This window comes from Phyllostomus discolor, chromosome 2 (genome assembly GCF_004126475.2).
Source record: "Phyllostomus discolor isolate MPI-MPIP mPhyDis1 chromosome 2, mPhyDis1.pri.v3, whole genome shotgun sequence".
NCBI classification, from domain to species: domain Eukaryota; kingdom Metazoa; phylum Chordata; class Mammalia; order Chiroptera; family Phyllostomidae; genus Phyllostomus; species Phyllostomus discolor.
The window spans coordinates 193038823-193055694 of record NC_040904.2 but is presented as its reverse complement, the minus strand read 5'-3'; positions in this window follow the sequence as shown (position 1 = coordinate 193055694).

Below are 16872 nucleotides of genomic sequence, written 5' to 3'. Positions count from 1 at the left end.
AAACATTCAAAGCAATACAATTTTCAATAGTCAAAATGTGACATAATCCAAATGTCATTAAAAGTAAAATTAGTAATAATATATAGCATGAAATATTCTATGGCAAGAATTTGCCATCTACAACCTGAGGCCACATTCAGAGCTAAAAATCTTTTTGCATTTTACAATGATAAAAACAATAAAATAATTAGCCAAAATAATAAAATGAGGAATATTTTGTGATACATGACATTTATATAGCATTCCAATTTCCATGATCAATTTTGCTTTGACACAGCTATAATTGATTGTTTATGTGTCTTCTGCAGCTGCTTCTTGCACTGCTACAGAGTTGAGAAGTTGCAACAGAGATTGTAATGCTAAGAAACCCTAAGTTATTTACTATGTTTTTTAATAAAAATGTATTTGTATAAAAAAATTGCCAACCCCCTTCTACATTAATGAGTCAATGAAATTTTCTTGCATGCTATGACATGGAAGAATAACACAGCATAATGTGGAGCAATTTTAAAAAATGAGATGCAAAGGTTGCACGCAAATTACATGATTTCATGTTAAAAGTTTTAAGTGGGAAAAACTAACTTATGAAACAGAAGTCAAAATAGTGATTACCATTATCAGGGTAAATAATTTTGTCTTCATTTTTGCATCTCCCAGTGCCTTACATAGGTCACATACTTTATAATAATTCATTTATTGATACCCATTAAGTATATCATGACTAATGGGAAGGGAGTGGGAATAATAAGAAAAAATCATGAATGAGACAGAAAGAAAAATAATCATGCAATAGAAAGCCCTGAATAAGGAAAAAAATTGGAGAAATAAAATATGTAGTTTACTCACCTAATAAAACAACTATAGCAATAAATAATATTGAAAGTAATACAGATAGTGCAGCCTTCTTGACAACATCTGAAAAACAAAAAGACAAATACATTTAGATTAAGAAACAGTCTGGTCTGTTGGACAGAGTGCAGTCTTGTGCACTGAAAGGTCATGAGTTCAGTTTCTGATCTGGACACTTACTTGGGTTGCAGGTTTGATCCCCTGTTGTGGTGCTTGTGGGAAGCAACCCATTGATGTTTATCTCACGTCGATGTTTCTCTCTCTCTCCCTTTTTCTCTTTCTCTGGAATCAATATATACATATAAATATATGAATCTCTCTCTATTTTTTAAAAACAGCTAAAAACACTAAAATTTGCATTCTTTTTAAAAAAATATTTTATTTATTTATTTTTAGAGAGGGAAGGGAGGGAGAGAGAGAGAGAGAGAGGGAGAGAGAGAGAGAGAGAGAGAGAGAGAGAGAGAGAGAGAGAGAGACATCAATGTGCGGTTGCTGGGGGTTATGGCCTGCAACCCAGGAATGTAATGTACCCTGGCTGGGAATCGAACCTGGGACACTTCGGTTCCTAGCCCGCGCTCAATCCACTGAGCTACGCCAGCCAGGGCTAAAATTTGCATTCTTAACTGCATCTAACAAACCTCTTTAGGCAATTTTGTTCTGATATTTCACAAGGACATGACACAAATCAAACTTTTCCTGTTTGTTGTAGGAAGAAAATCTGATATTTTTTGGTTGAAATTTCTCAGGACATTCTTATATCTGATCCAAGTGTTACCATGAACTTTACTGGCACAGTCTGAGGAATTAAATATGCACCATTAAAGAAGGCAGAATTTCCTCAGGCCTGGGGCCACCCCCCAGCCTTCACTACCGTCGTTTATGGTGGCAGCTTTCAACCTTTTTCATTTTTGGCACACACAAACTAATTACTAAAATTCTGTGGCACACCAAAATATATATCATACTTTTTGCCGATCTGACCAAAAATAGGCATAATTTTGATTTATTCACACCAGAGTGCTTGTGTTGTGCTGCCTGATGTCATTTTTCTTTTAAATTTGACAATCTAAGGAAAAAGAAGTCAGTGCCCCTGACTAAACAGTCAGGTCCTGCATGTTCGCACCATGGCACAGTTTGAAAATCGCTGCTCTGTGGTGATGTATCAGCACATCTTGATGTTCTTTGAATGTTTCTAAGAAAATACACTTCCTAACTAATGAAAAGTGCATGTTAAATGATTGATGGCATAGCATATTTGAAAGATCATAGAATAATCAATCAAAAGATTTGGGATTAAGATCTTTGCCACAAACAAACATTGGGAACTTGGATAAGTCATTTTATTTTTTTCTGGTCCTGTATTTCCTTATCTGCAAAGTCACAGAACAGAATTCATTTCTGATCAGAAATTGGTTTTCTTTTATTGGTGTCCATTTTGGAAAACACAGTACATAAGTTTTTTGAAATGAAATATTTTTTTATTTTATAAGATTATCAAGTATTTGTTCTTATTGCAAAACTTTGTAAAATTTTAAAAAATATAGAAGTTACTTTAAGTTAGACTATAAATTTATGAGTGTTTATCATTCCTATCCTTTTCCCCTAATAAATAACTATTCTTTTGTTGAATACTTTATTCCATAGTATATGTATTAAAGAAATGATATTTAAAATGCATCCAAATTTACACTACTTAGAGATGACCAGCATTCCATTTGTATTAACATCCTTACATCTTATGTGGTTCTCTAATCCTATTTTCACACATACAGCCTTTCACCCAAAAGAACCATAAGTTTAAATGAGTACAATTACCTTGTACCCATTGTTGCATAACCCAATGTTTTCAGTTGACAGTCTGTTCTTCCCATGTGTGGCACACAATGAAAAATGGCCCTCAATGAATCATGCATCCCTCTGTCCACCATCCCTTGCACACAGAATATTGCTACTACTCCCATCAAGAGGTTTATTGTATTTCTTGACAGCCAAATTTGAATTGATCTTGTGCCTTGCTTTGACCAATAAAATATGGTAGAAGTGATAGTCTGGGACTTTCAAGCCCAGACCGGAAGAGATACTGCAATTGCAATTTCTGCTTTTACTCATCTGGAGATCAGCCACATCTAAAGAAGTGGAGAGAGAGAGTGACAGAGAGAGAGAAAGAAACAGAGAGAAAGACAGTGAGACAGAGAGAGACAGAGACAGAGACAGAAACAAAGAGAGAAAGGAAATATGGAGGATAAATAGCTGAATACAAACACCATTAAGGCTTAAATCTGTGAGTGGTGATATCTGGATCTCCAGTCCCTGACCAAATATACCAGCTCACATAATGTGGAAGAGGCCAGCCATTCCCATTGATTCTTGTCTACACTCCTAACCCATGAAAGTGCCAGCAATGTCATGATTGTTGTTTTAAGCCACTAAAACTTTAGAGTGGCTGTTCAGAGCAACAGATAAAGTTATCCATCATGTAAAAATGTAACTTTACATCACAACTTTTTCTTTAAAAATTAGTATCAGATATTTTATTTTTTTCACTTTTTATTAAATCACATTTTGTTGTTGTTGTATTACAGTTGTCCCAATTTTTCACCCTTTGCCCCTCTCTACCCATCACACCCCTCTACTCCTACAGTCAATCCCCACACTGTTGTCCATGTCCGTGGGTCACTCATACGTGTTCTTTGTCTAGTCCCTTCCCCTTCTTTGCACCATTATTCTCCTCCCCCACCCCATGGCTGACAATACTCTTTTATATGGCTATACCATTAAAATAAACATTAATTCTCTTCTGATGGATATTTAAGCTGTTTTATTTCTTTTTTAAACTAGAACTAGAATAAATATAGTTAAATGTTTTTGCACACTTATCTATCTGATTAAACAATTTTGAAAAACAAGTAAATTGATATATATCTGTTAAATGCTTTTCTAAACATATAGTACTAATCTAAACTATCAGGAGTAATACATGAAAATACTAGTACTGATGAGAATTCACAGTAAAGTAATTTTTAAAGAATATTGTAAAGAAGGAAAGGAAATGAAGAAAATATCAACATTGCTTTGGAGTCATTCAGCTTTTATTATTTCATCTATCTGAGAAATGGAGTTATGGAGTTGTGTCTAGTTTTGTGTATTTCTTCCAAATTTTTGAAAAGCCTTGTCCTTAGTTGTGTGTTTCTTCTGCTCATCTGGAATTTCAAAGCTACACAATAAGCATAATGTCTAGTAACTGCAGTGCCTCACCATTGACACAGCACTGTGTTTATTTATTCTTTCATCCTTTACCAAATGTTTGTTAATCACCTACTATGTGCTAGTTTCCATTAATATAATAGTAAACAAAAATACACAATGCATAATCCCCTGGAACATACATTTGGACAAGACTGAGAAACTGGTAAACATGAATTTAAAATTATAAATTGCAACAAGAGTGAGAAAGGCAATAAGCAAAGTGCTCTCATTTAAGAAGGGGGAAGAGCCTAAAAACAGTAGGCAGGAGTCTCACTCTAGGGAAATTACGTTAAAACCAAGATCTAAAATCTGAGCAGTAGCCACCTACATCAAATCCTGCAGGACATTTGGTCCTGCCCAAAATGTTCACGAAGACACTTTAGTTTATGCCTAAAGGTCCTTAGTAGTTGGTCTTGTCCAAAATGTCCATAAAAATATTTGGTCTTCACTAATTCCACAAATGGTCCTTTACGTGGGTCCAAAATGTCCACATTTAAGCAAATATGCCTGCGTTCAAATAGCCTATAACCTTCATTTCTACTTTGGGTTTATAGAATTAATACATTAAAAATATTATCATGTTTTCTTGGTCCGATAATTGTGTTGCAGTTGTATTGCCAAAATAACCCTTCATGTCCAAGAGCCTCAGATGGATGGGTCTGGGTTCCAATCTTTCAGGTGAGCAGGAGTTCTGTTAAGCATGCACCAAATGTTTCCATGGACATACTGGACATTAACCATACCAAACAAACAAGAAAGAGCTTTTCAAGCAGAGAGAACAGCAAATGCAGTTGCCTTGAATCAGCAAATAAAAGAATGTAGCGAAGTACAACAGTGACTAGGTAAGAGATAGTACAAGAGATAGATGGTATAAGTTTTGAAGGTGCTGGAAAAACAAACACTTGATCTTTTTGTAAATACAGTGGGAAGCCACTGAATTTTTTTTAGTGGTTCTTTGGCATTAGCAGATTCATGTTTTTAAAAGTTCTCAATGAGTACATCTGCCTTTTCAGCCTTTTTTGGGGCTGTCATATGGCTCAGGTGACAATTTAAGTTCAAGCTTTTAATCTCTTTTCAAATATTACCTTATTAATTTTTTTCTTTATCAATTTTCTTCAAATATTAGGTATCCAGAAAACAAATACTTGTTTTCCATATCCTTTGCCATGGTCAGCTTGATATGTCATTATGGCACTGTCTGTCCGTGAATTAGTATAGTGGACAAAGAGTTTTATTGTTATCCATACCATAGGTTCAAAATCTCGATTAAATATTTACCATGCACAATTTTATTTTATTACCCCATTTTAGCATATATCTCCTCATCCATTAAATAGTACATATATATATGTACTAGTAATAGTATATATATAGTATATATACATAGTATATATATATGTACATGTAATAGTGTGTGTGTATATATATTTTTATATATATATATATATGCTGTTTTCAGAAGGTCTGACTTTTAAGAGAAATCATATAAAAGGAAACTTTTCTTATTATTTTTTCTTATGTTACCTGCCCCATCTTTCCATATTTTAATCTTTATGTATGAGGAGGGACAAAAGATTATTTACAGCCGTATTAAGTAGAAATTTTAAATACATTTTATTCATTATTTTAAGTAAGGTAGTCAGGCTCTTTTGGAATATTTTTTGCTTGAGCACTAAAATCTAGTTTTCTAGACTCAGTACAAATATCTTTCATTTTATAAGGCCCTTCTTGCTATTCTTATAAAAAAACAAACAGAAAATATTGGTGTCCCACTATAAATTCAGTATTAACAGATGGTTACTAGACTTAATGTGGTGAGTCTAGTAACCACAGGTAAGATAAATATGAGATAATGTCAAATCACTACATTGTATACTTGAAACTAATATAATATGGTATGTCAACTGTACTTTATTGTTTAAAAAGATGAATTTCAAAGAAGTTGTGCTTAACAAAGGAATGTGAAAAACAGATAATATCTGAGGACAGCTCAACAAAAAAACCATTTAGCTAACAACTGATAATGGAGAAAAAAATGGGATAACCATGGCTAAGAGAGTTACTTAAATACAGTCTGAAGGCCATTTAGGAAAAGAGGAGGCTATGCACATCTTGCCCATTAGTTCTCAGAGATTCTATTAGGTTGTTAACCTGTTGCAAAATACAGCTGAAGACTGACTTACAACATCCTGGAACACCAAGTGCTATATAGTAACATAAGTATTTAACTTCCATGTGCATTTGAAAATGTGTATTTTAGCTTCTTTAGGATGAAAAGATTATATATATATATATATATATATATATATTGCTGATACATATATCAGCAATATTTTCACCAATATGTCCTGTAGAGCAAGGGAAATGAAGGAAAGGATAAACAAATGTGAACTTCATAAAAATAAAAAGCTTCTTTCTGCACAGCTAAAAAAACATAATCAAAATGAAAGGGAACCAACCATATGGGAAGAAATATTTGCCAGTGATACTTCAGACAAAGGTTTGATCTCCAAAACATATAAAGAACCCACACAACTCCACACCAGGAGGACAGACAATTCAATTAAAAAGTGGGCAAAGTATCTGAACAGACACTTCTCCAAGGAGGACATACAGAGGGCCCAGAGACATATGAAAGGATGTCCAGCATTGCTAGCCATCAGAGAGATGCAAATTAAAACCACAATGAGATATCATTTCACACTGGTCAGAGTAGGCATCATAAACACATCAACAAACAACAAGTGCTGGAGAGGTTGTGGAGAAAAAGGAACCTTAGTACACTGTTGGTGGGAATGCAGACTGGTGTAGCCACTGGGGAAAACAGTACAAAATTTCCTTAGAAAACTAAAAATGGAATTGCCTTTTGACCCAGAAATTCCACTGCTGAGATTATACCCTAAGAATCCTGAAACACCAAATTCAAAAGAACCTATGCACCACAATGTTCATAACAGCAGAATTTATAATAGCCAAGTGCTGGAAACAGCCTAAGTGCCCACCGGTAAATGAATGGATCAAAAAACAGTGGTACATTTACTCAATGGAATACTATGCAGCAAAAAGAAAGAAGGAACCCCTGTACTTCATGACAGCATGGATGGAGCTGGAGATCATAATGCTAAGTTAAACAAGCCAGGTGGTAAAAGACAAATACCATATGATTTCACCTATAAGTGGAACCTAATCAGGGCAAAATATACAATGAGATGTAAGAGAATACAGAGAGACAATTTAATCTGCTGAGAAATAAAATTTATGAACAAAATGAGCACTTTACCAAGGAGATTGAAACTTTAAAAGAGAATCAAATAGAAATTTTGGAGATGAAGAATTCAATACAAGAGATTAGAAATGCACTAGCAAGCACAGGAAATAGAGGCAACCAGATGGAGGAAATAATTGGTGTAATGAAAGATGGAAATCTAGAAATGATGCAGAGAAAAGAAGAGATTTAGTTAAGCACAAAAAATGAAAGAGCTCTATGAGAACTACTTGACTACCTCAGAGAAAAAACAGTATAAGAATAATAAGCATATCAGAAGAAGAGAGGGAGAAGGGAATGGAGACCCTATTCAAATAATTGACGAGAACTTATCAAACCTATGGAAAGAGGTCGATCCTCAAACCCAAGAAGAAAACAGAACACTATTACCTGAATACAAAGAGGCCTTCTCCAAGGCACACTGTATTAAAACTGTCAAAAATTGCCCTGGCTGGCGTAGCTCAGTGGATTGAGTGCGGGCTGCAAACCAAAGTGTCGCAGGTTCGATTCCCACTCAGGTTACATGCCTGGGTTGCAGGCCATGACCCCCAGCCAACCAAACATTAATGTTTCTCTCTCTCTCTTTCTTTCTCCCTCCCTTCCCTCTCTGAAAATAAATAAATAAAATCGTTAAAAAATAAAAAAAACTGTCAAAAATTAATGACAAAGAAAGAATTCTCAGTGTCAATTGATATGTAAGGTCAAACTTACACAGATTTTATGTGTGGCAAGAAAGCATTCTTGAAATTTTGGTTCAGATATTTTCATGTTACCATAAAATATTTAATCACATTGTTTCCAATTCTCTTTGATCTAACCTTAGAAAGAATTATTAATTGTAAAACAAGAGTAAAGTATGTGCGTGCTCTAATATGAACTGTAACAATAATTTCTGACTTGAATGTACTGATCAGTTCAAATAAAATAAAGTGGCGAGTGTTTAAGACTCACTGCAGTCCCTAACTCATGGATTGGTGTATTTAAATCATTTTAGCTTCATTCCTTGCCTTCTTCACAATAGTTTGCCTATAAATAACCTTGTTGAAATAATTTAAAAAGATTTTCCTGTTAGATTTACAATTAGGATCTTATACATTCTGAGGTTGTAATTTAATACACTCAATAATACCACATTGTAAGATTTTTTGGTACATTATCTTTACTCACCCTTTTTAAGGTTGCCAGAGACATCCTAAAAAATATCAGGGTACTGGCAATTATTTAAATAAAGGTAAGGGAGGGAGAAAATTTTTCTGCTATAAACTACCTCTGACATCTAGTTTATTTTTACTTCTTCACAGTCCATAAACAATCTTTTAAGAAATTATAAATATTGGGCAATTTTTTCATATCTTGAGTGCAGTCTTGGCACTGAATGACTATACAGATTATATCTAACATCTCTTCCAGTAATGCTGGTGTTACATAGCCAGCAATGCTAAAACTGAAACTAAATCTCGAAAGTTTTAAGTTATGGTTAATCTTTCTCCATTATTAATTAAGATAAGATAAAGTGAATCTGAATTAAAAGCACAAAATACTCAACTACAAATCTTAATTGTGAAGTATTAATTTTCTTTTATGGAGTTGTTATCTGAAAATAAGATTTTTTCCCCTTGAATGATGAAACTGCAAAGCAGTCTTACCTTGCCTTCTTGCACCAGTCTCTTGACTGCTGATAGCATTTTCTGGCCCCGGTAGGTCATTTAAGCTATGACTTTGTATCATAGCTTCCAAAACTTTTCTTCAAAATTTTCACTTTAAAGCAAAGATGTTATAGTTGTTTTTACAACACAGTTTCAAACTATAGTCACACTACTTTTATAAAGGAAAATAAACTTTTAAATGCTGGTTCTTAAAATGAAAGTAACCAATCACATGACTATGATTGAGTCATACTATTGTACTGCTGTGAAAAAAAAACAGGAAATTTACTTAAAAAAATCAAGTCATCTGCTTATTCTTTCTTAGAAAATTCATAGATACAAACAGTATGATGATAACAAGAGGGATAGATAGGTAGAGAAAGGTAGGAGAGGGTAAAAGGGGGATAAATGGTGATGGATGGCAGAACACACAACACAGTATAATGATAATGTATGATAGAACTGTATACATGAAACCTATAAATTTTATTAATCAATGTCATCCCAAAAAGTTCAATTTAAAAATAATCATTTTGAAAAGAAAAAAGAAGCTTGCAGAAAACCCAAATGTCCTTCTGTAGAGGATTAGAAAAAGAAGGTAATGACACCTGCGCACTCTGGAAAACTACTGAGCCATAAAATGAAATACTGCCATTGGCAACAGCATGGATGGACCTTGAGAATATTATGCTAAAGAAAATAAGTTGGTGAGAAAGAGCTAAGCACCACATGATTTCAATCATATGTGGGATTTAAAACTGAAACTCATAGACACAGACAGCAGTATGCTGGTTACCAGCGGGAATGGGTTAGGGGGTTAGTAAAGGATAAAGGGAGCCAAATATATAGTGACAACATGATTTTTCTTTCAGTGGTGGGTGCACACTGACTGCAATATGCAGATCACGTATCATAGAAATGCACACCTGAAATCCATGGGACTCTACTGACCAGTGTCACCCCAATACATTAAATTAAAAAAAAACTAAAAAAAGGATAATAAGAAAATCATATATTCTTTCTTTTGCTTTTCAGGAAGCATTCTATTGTTGCTCTAGGTTTAAGAATTTTCACAGAGAGAAAATCAACACTTGCAGAAAACATCCTCCATAACCTTGCTCAGCTTCTAAATCTTAGTTTTTGCTACTTTTCAACATATTTTTCTCCAGTATGGATAGTCCTAACATTATCATAGGTAGTTGGCTGATCATTAATAAGAACGGGAAGCAAAGGGAACTGGACATTGAACATCATGAACTGGGGACATAATATAGCATCACACCCCAGGGAATCATGGCATTGATTGGCCAAGAGGATTTAACACTCCTCTCTTCACCCTCTTCAGTATCAGGTTGTTGGGCTGTGCAAAGGTAGGTGCTTAAACATAGATGTCTGTCAGTCTAACTATGGGTTGTGGACCTATATCAAAACCCTTAGAAAACTTGGGAATTTCACTGGTTATTTTGAAAAAGCACCTGGTCTGTCCAAACCCAAGCTAGGGAAACAAAGAAGCTCTCTCTGTTTCTCTCACCCACCAGATAGCCCACCTGCCCCATGTGTTGGCAGGTTCTCTCTCACCCTAGAACTCGTAACCATGTGGCTCAAGCAGCTTTGGGGGCCCACAGCAGACAGTGTGAGCTTCGGAAAGATTAAGCTTCAATCTGAAGCAAAAACTCTGGACGCTGGTTTTTGTGTTGGCCTTGCTAAGGACATGGTTGAACTTTTTCCTTGGGGGGAGGATGGACAGAAAGAGGACGCAAGGACAGCCTTCACTTGGAAAAACCTTCTGGCCACACCACAGTATCCCATGCACGTGTCCTTGGAATGCTTTCCTTGCAATCCTGTGGCAGAACTTTATTTCTACCAACAACATTTGGTGGGCCAACAGGAGTAAGAGAAGCTGTGGCTTGTGGTAAGAAATCCTGCTTTTCTCCATGTTATATTCTCTCTGTTCTAGCCTGCACAGCTCAGACTGTGTCTTAGGAATGCCCTGTCCTGCACACAAAACGGCCCCAGTGCTGTGAGTCCCTGCAGGGTAGTGGGCAGATGGGTGTCAGGAGATCCCAGAATGTGGGGAGTGGGCACATACCCATTGCTGCCTTGGATTTTACTCCTGTATACCAAACCCAAGCATACCCAGCTGTTCCATCCCCATCCTCTGTGGCAGCTTCAGCCTTGCTCACAGAATGGGGGACCTCCTTCAGTCAATACTGAGTCCAGTCAAGCTGTGATCACCACAGGCACATAGCTCAGCTCCTCCTTTGCCTTTTAATGCCATCTCCCTGCCCTTCAGACTGCACAGGCTCCACGCCTTCTGAAGCTCAGCACCCCAGCCCTGCCCTCTCCTCAGCTCTGGGGTCCACTGTCCAGAATGAGACTTGAGAATTCCTTTCGTTTTTTTTTTGAATTCCTTGTCTTTCGACGGTGTCAGTCACAGGTTCCCCTTGTCCCCCAGGCTTAGGCCAAAGCTCCTTGGGTGTCTGTCTCTATGCAACCTGGGTCTGTGCGCCATGGAGGGAGAGACAGTAAAGAAAGCTAGCCAAGACCTACAGTCCAGCAACTAGCATCCACGTGTTGCTAAAGCAGCTGGAGCCACAGGTATGTTCTGCTCATTGGTCACCACAGCCATGTAGTATGGAACCTGGTAAATCTCAGCTTCTCCTGCAAATGTAGCTGCTTATCTGTGCCTCTGGGGCACCAAATTCTTAGTCCTCACTTAATGCTTCTACAGATATACAATAAGTAAAAAGGCTTGGATGCAATTACAGAAAATGGCCACCTCACCTTACCAGGCCTCCTACAGGACAGAGGCTGCTAGAATTTGCCCAACTGCTTAAGGTCAGTTAGGAGAAGAGATTTCTACCTAAGGCAGTGGAGGTACTAGGCACCCCTTACTGGTACTAGGGTAGAAACCTCCAAAAATGTCAGAGGCCATCAGAATCACTCATGTGGAGTTAAATAAATCCAATTAAACAGTGCTTGCTCACCACTGACTTTTAATAAGAAGGCTCTACATAAGGCAATACCTAGACAATTGTATTGCCACTTGGGGAAGTCCCCTACCCCCAGTGTGGGAGGGGCAAGGCAGAGGCTATGGGAGGGACCCAACAGCTGGCACAGGCGGGATCAGGCTGTGGAACAGCCGTGGCCAGCAAACAGGTCACAGGCCATCCCTAGCTTTTGTCTGACCAAGGCCAGGGAGAGTGGAGAATACTTATGTCTCCCTCAAAAAAACAGTATCTCCCTTTTTTATGAGAATAAAAGCCCCCCTTTTTATGAGAATAAAGTTTTCTCTCCCCAAAGACAGTAAGCAATATAATCTCTATCTACAATGCCTCAAGAGACCCCTTCTAGAGTGCTCTCCACCTGAAAGGGCTCTTGCATAATTGGCTTTGTGAAACCAAAGTCTGACTTTAAAATGCAAATAACTAGTCTCCAAAAACTCTTATCTGAGTCATCTTTTTAAAATGCAGTTTCTTGGAAGATAAATTTTATCAAGAGTGAAAAAAGCTTAGCCATCTGAGAAAATCAATTTAACTTAGTTCACCTATAACCTTCTAAACCAGTGAACTTTGTGCTATAATACCTATCTCATGAAAATTTGTCTCTCAAAAATGTGAATGTATTTACGAGTAGAGGAGTATATATGTTTAAAAATTATGAAATGTGTTTGCCAATGTAAAGAATGCTAATTGCCTACTTTTAGAAGTCTAATACAGAGTTAGAGTTTGGTCTTTTTCACTCTGTTAAAGGGTCAATTTTTTTTTCTTTTGCTTTTTATTTTTCATCCTAGCTGATCCCTCCAGATTTTGCAGTTTTTAATGAGTGAGTCATGGCAATAAATTTCTTTACATGAATCCGATCAGATTAGTTTCCAATTGTGGTTTTTATAATCAAGACTTTGACTGAAATGTCATGTCTAAACATTGGACGTGAGGGGAGATAACCTCTCTTTTGTGGTCATGTCATTTTGGATTTTCACTCAATTGGAATGCTTAACATCAGGATTCATAATTGAAACAGCCATTTTGGGTTCTTTCAAGATCTGTACTATAGTGTCAATAATTCCTTTCCTACTTGTTCCAGCTTATTTGGTTTAGATGCAGCAGAATAATAAGCATAGTGACCTTCCATACCATTTATCTGAACAGGTGTCTTACAGACTTAGCAGCAGCCTGACCACAGATGTAATGAAGGCTCCCACCGGCCAGAAGAGCCTGGACATTGCAGGGAGTCCATGTTCTCCCAGGCAGCTACTGGAACTTATATATTCTTATCTCTCAATAAAGAATCCACATCTGAACCACAGAGCAAAACATATTCAAGTTTTTGCAGAAAATTTTTTTGCAGAAAATTTTTCAATTCCCCCGAGTGGTACATAACTACTATTTTTCCAGAACCACAGGCAATAAAAATGTGAATTAATTAAAAGGTATGTTTTAGGACTTTATCGCTTCATCATCACGTGTTAAGAAAGTCCATCTAAAAAGAGTTCAAAACAAAAAAGCAAAACAAGGACAAAAATAACTTTTCCTTTCAAACATAAACATTATGTGAACACACACGTATGCACGCATTCACATCACACTCACTCACATCACAAAGAAAGGAAAAGAAAAGGGTAGTTAAAAATATTCAGAATGTTAACATGAATATTCAAGATGGTAATGTTATGCTAGTGTTATCAGGACACAATTTCCTTTTCAAATCTGTCCTCATCAGAATTTTCAAATTATTTCTTATGAGAAAGCAGCCGCCCATGTAATATGAAAAATAGAGACATTTACTGAAGAAGAGTCAAGCCTCAGGACCTCACACAATTCTTTCAGTCACCATCAGCTACCCTATCATATTTCCGTGAAGGTCTGAAATCTCTTCCTTTTCAAAGGTGATTTTAGTTTGGGGAAAAGTCATAAGTCTCAGGGTGCTAAATCTGGGCTGTAAGTATTCTGAGTCACCTAGGCGATTTGATGTTTCACCATAAATAACTGCACAAGATGTGATGCATGAGTGGGCATGTTATGGTGATGAAGCTGCCAATCACCAGTTTCCCATAGCTACTGATTTCTCAATCATCTGAATAGTTTCCATGGAGTAATGTTTAAGCTTAACATAAATTTGATGCAAATTTGTTGCTCTACTTGCTCAGTCATTTTGAATGTGATGGGCAGTATCACATTCACTCAACAGCATTTACAGCCCATACTGACTAGTAGAATGAAGTCATTATTGTCCTTGGCTGCCAGGTTACATTTATGTCATGCAAATCATTCTTATTATATTAACAATGGTTAGACTTTTTCTAGACAGACCTCATATATGTCAAAGGGAGAAAGCTAAAGGATATAGCTGATTCTCACAAACTGCTTCAAGAGTAATACAGCATTTGTTCTGACTGGAATGCTCTGAGGGGAAAAGGAAATGAGAAAAGAAGAAAGGGAAGCACAAAACAATAAAAAAAAGAAAGAAAATGCAAAGACAAAGAAAAGTTCAGGATTAAACTCTTTTGGGTGGCTGCAAATATATTTCTCTGGTCAATTCTGTCATCACCCAGAACAAAATTATGCAAGGTAAAATACAGAAGGAAAAGACAAGTTACAAAATTGTTACTCCTGTCTGGAGAAAGAAAGAAGACTAAATGTCTGGGGAAAAATAAAACATATTCTACCTGTGTCATCACCAAAAAAATTCTATTCATAGAACTAACTACTAAGGATGAATAATTAGGAAAATATAGAGATTTCATTACCATGGTTGAGTGAAATTTGTTTTTGTTGCTAAGGGAAGATATTAAAAAATTGACTGGAGATATAAAAGATATCCATCACTTAAAAATAGGTGGCGAAGGCAGTTCCTTCACCTACCTTTGGAACCAGCCAGCCATTAACCCACTATCAATATAGATACGTTTTGCTGGTTTTAGAATTTTACATAAATGAAGCCACATAACATGCACTTTTGTGAGTCTGGTGGCTTTTGCTCAGCATAATGTTTTTGAGATGGATCAATGTTTTTGACCCATCTTCTTGCAGAGACCAACACTTCATTCATTTTATTAATTAGTAGTATTTTATTATATGGGTATAAAATAATTTCTTTACTCATTACCCCAGTGGGTTGTTTCCGATTTTTGGCCATCATAAATAAAACCAGCAAAAATATTTATGTTGAAGCCTTTCTCTGGACATTTATTTTCTAATCTTTGAAGAAATACCTAGGGGTGGAGTTATTAGGTCATATAGAAAATTTATGTTTGTGTCTCTCCCTCTGTTTTTATGATAACAACACTTAACATGAATCTAGTAATGGGTGTGTCTATTGTCTTGATGGTGGTGTTAGTATCATGGGTGTTTGCATATGTCCAAACTCATTAAATTGCACACATTAAATGTGCTCTGTGTTTTGTATATAAATTATATTTAAATAAAGCTACATTTTAAAAGAAAGTATACATTTAATTTTATAAACGGATAACATTTCCGAAGAGGTTGTACCATTCCCATCATTAATGTAGAAGAGTTTCAGTTGCTCCACTTCAACCGCGGTATTTGATATGGGAAGTCTTAAATTTCAACTATTCAAGTAGGTATAGGATGATGTGTAAATGTAGTGTTAATTTGCATATTTATAACAATCTGTCGAACATTTTCTCATGTGCTTATGGCAATTAATATATGTATTTTTTGAACTCTTTATTTAAATATTTTGCCACTTCATAGGATTATTTGTCTTCTTGAGTTATAAGATATGTAGAGACACATAGTTATATCTATATATGTATATGGTGAGTTATAAGATAATATATAAGTAATTTGGAAACAATCCTGTTGTCAGATATATGTATTATAAATACTTTCCATCATTTGCAGTGTGTCTTTTCATAAAATTTCATAAAACAAGAGCCTATCTCTTTAGGCTTGTCCAGGCATATGTCAGTTCTCTTGATCTCTGCCATATTTTACTGAGAACTAGATCATCTTGACATATCTCAGAATATGATATAGTTTAGACTTTATTATGTGGAATAGATTCATTACATTGATGACATTATGCTAATTGTACCTGGTAAAGAATAAGCAGTAAACATTCTGCAACTTTAGTATATTTGTTTACCAGCAAGAACCAGATCTTCTGTGGCCAATTTGACCCAGTAAACCCTAAGATTTGACATGAACAGCAACATTCTACCATAAACTCAAAGGGGCATGTTGTAGGCTAAGCCTGAGCATTTCCAAAAAGGCACAGTAAGCTACATGAGCAGATGGCTCAGACCCACAAGGTATATTTCTTTTTTAATTTTCTCTCTTCATCTCAACCATGTATATGGCCTTGTGGCAGGAGAGGGAAGTGTTGGAAAGGGTTCCTTATGATCACACAGTGGAGAAATAAAAAGAAAAGTTTTATCACTGGATATGTGTAGGGAGTTGGTTTGTTTGAAAATGGCGAAGGTGACTCAACCTTGCATCAGAAAGCTGACAGGAGTGAAGTGGTGGGCAGGAGCCAGAAACCTCAGACAGGCTTTCCAGCGGGAACCAGGCCTAGAAAATGCATCTAGACTGTTTTGGCTTGTTCTTGCTAAACATCCCTTGCCCTGGTCTGAAACAGTAGATGTTTATTGCCTCTCTTCAAGGTAATTTCCAAAGCTTGTATGAATATTCCCAAGAATGGAGCATAATCAGCTCTCCACATTTCCCTTCTGCATTTGTTATTTTTGTTGCCTTGATTGTACCTAAAATGTGGACAACATTCTGTGGAATAGATAAGAAGACCCTAGAGAAACAATAAAAGCCTGTCCAGGCAAAAGCCTCTCCTTGAGAGAAGCAGCCGTAGGACTCTCATCTTAAGAGAGTACCTGTGTCATTCCTT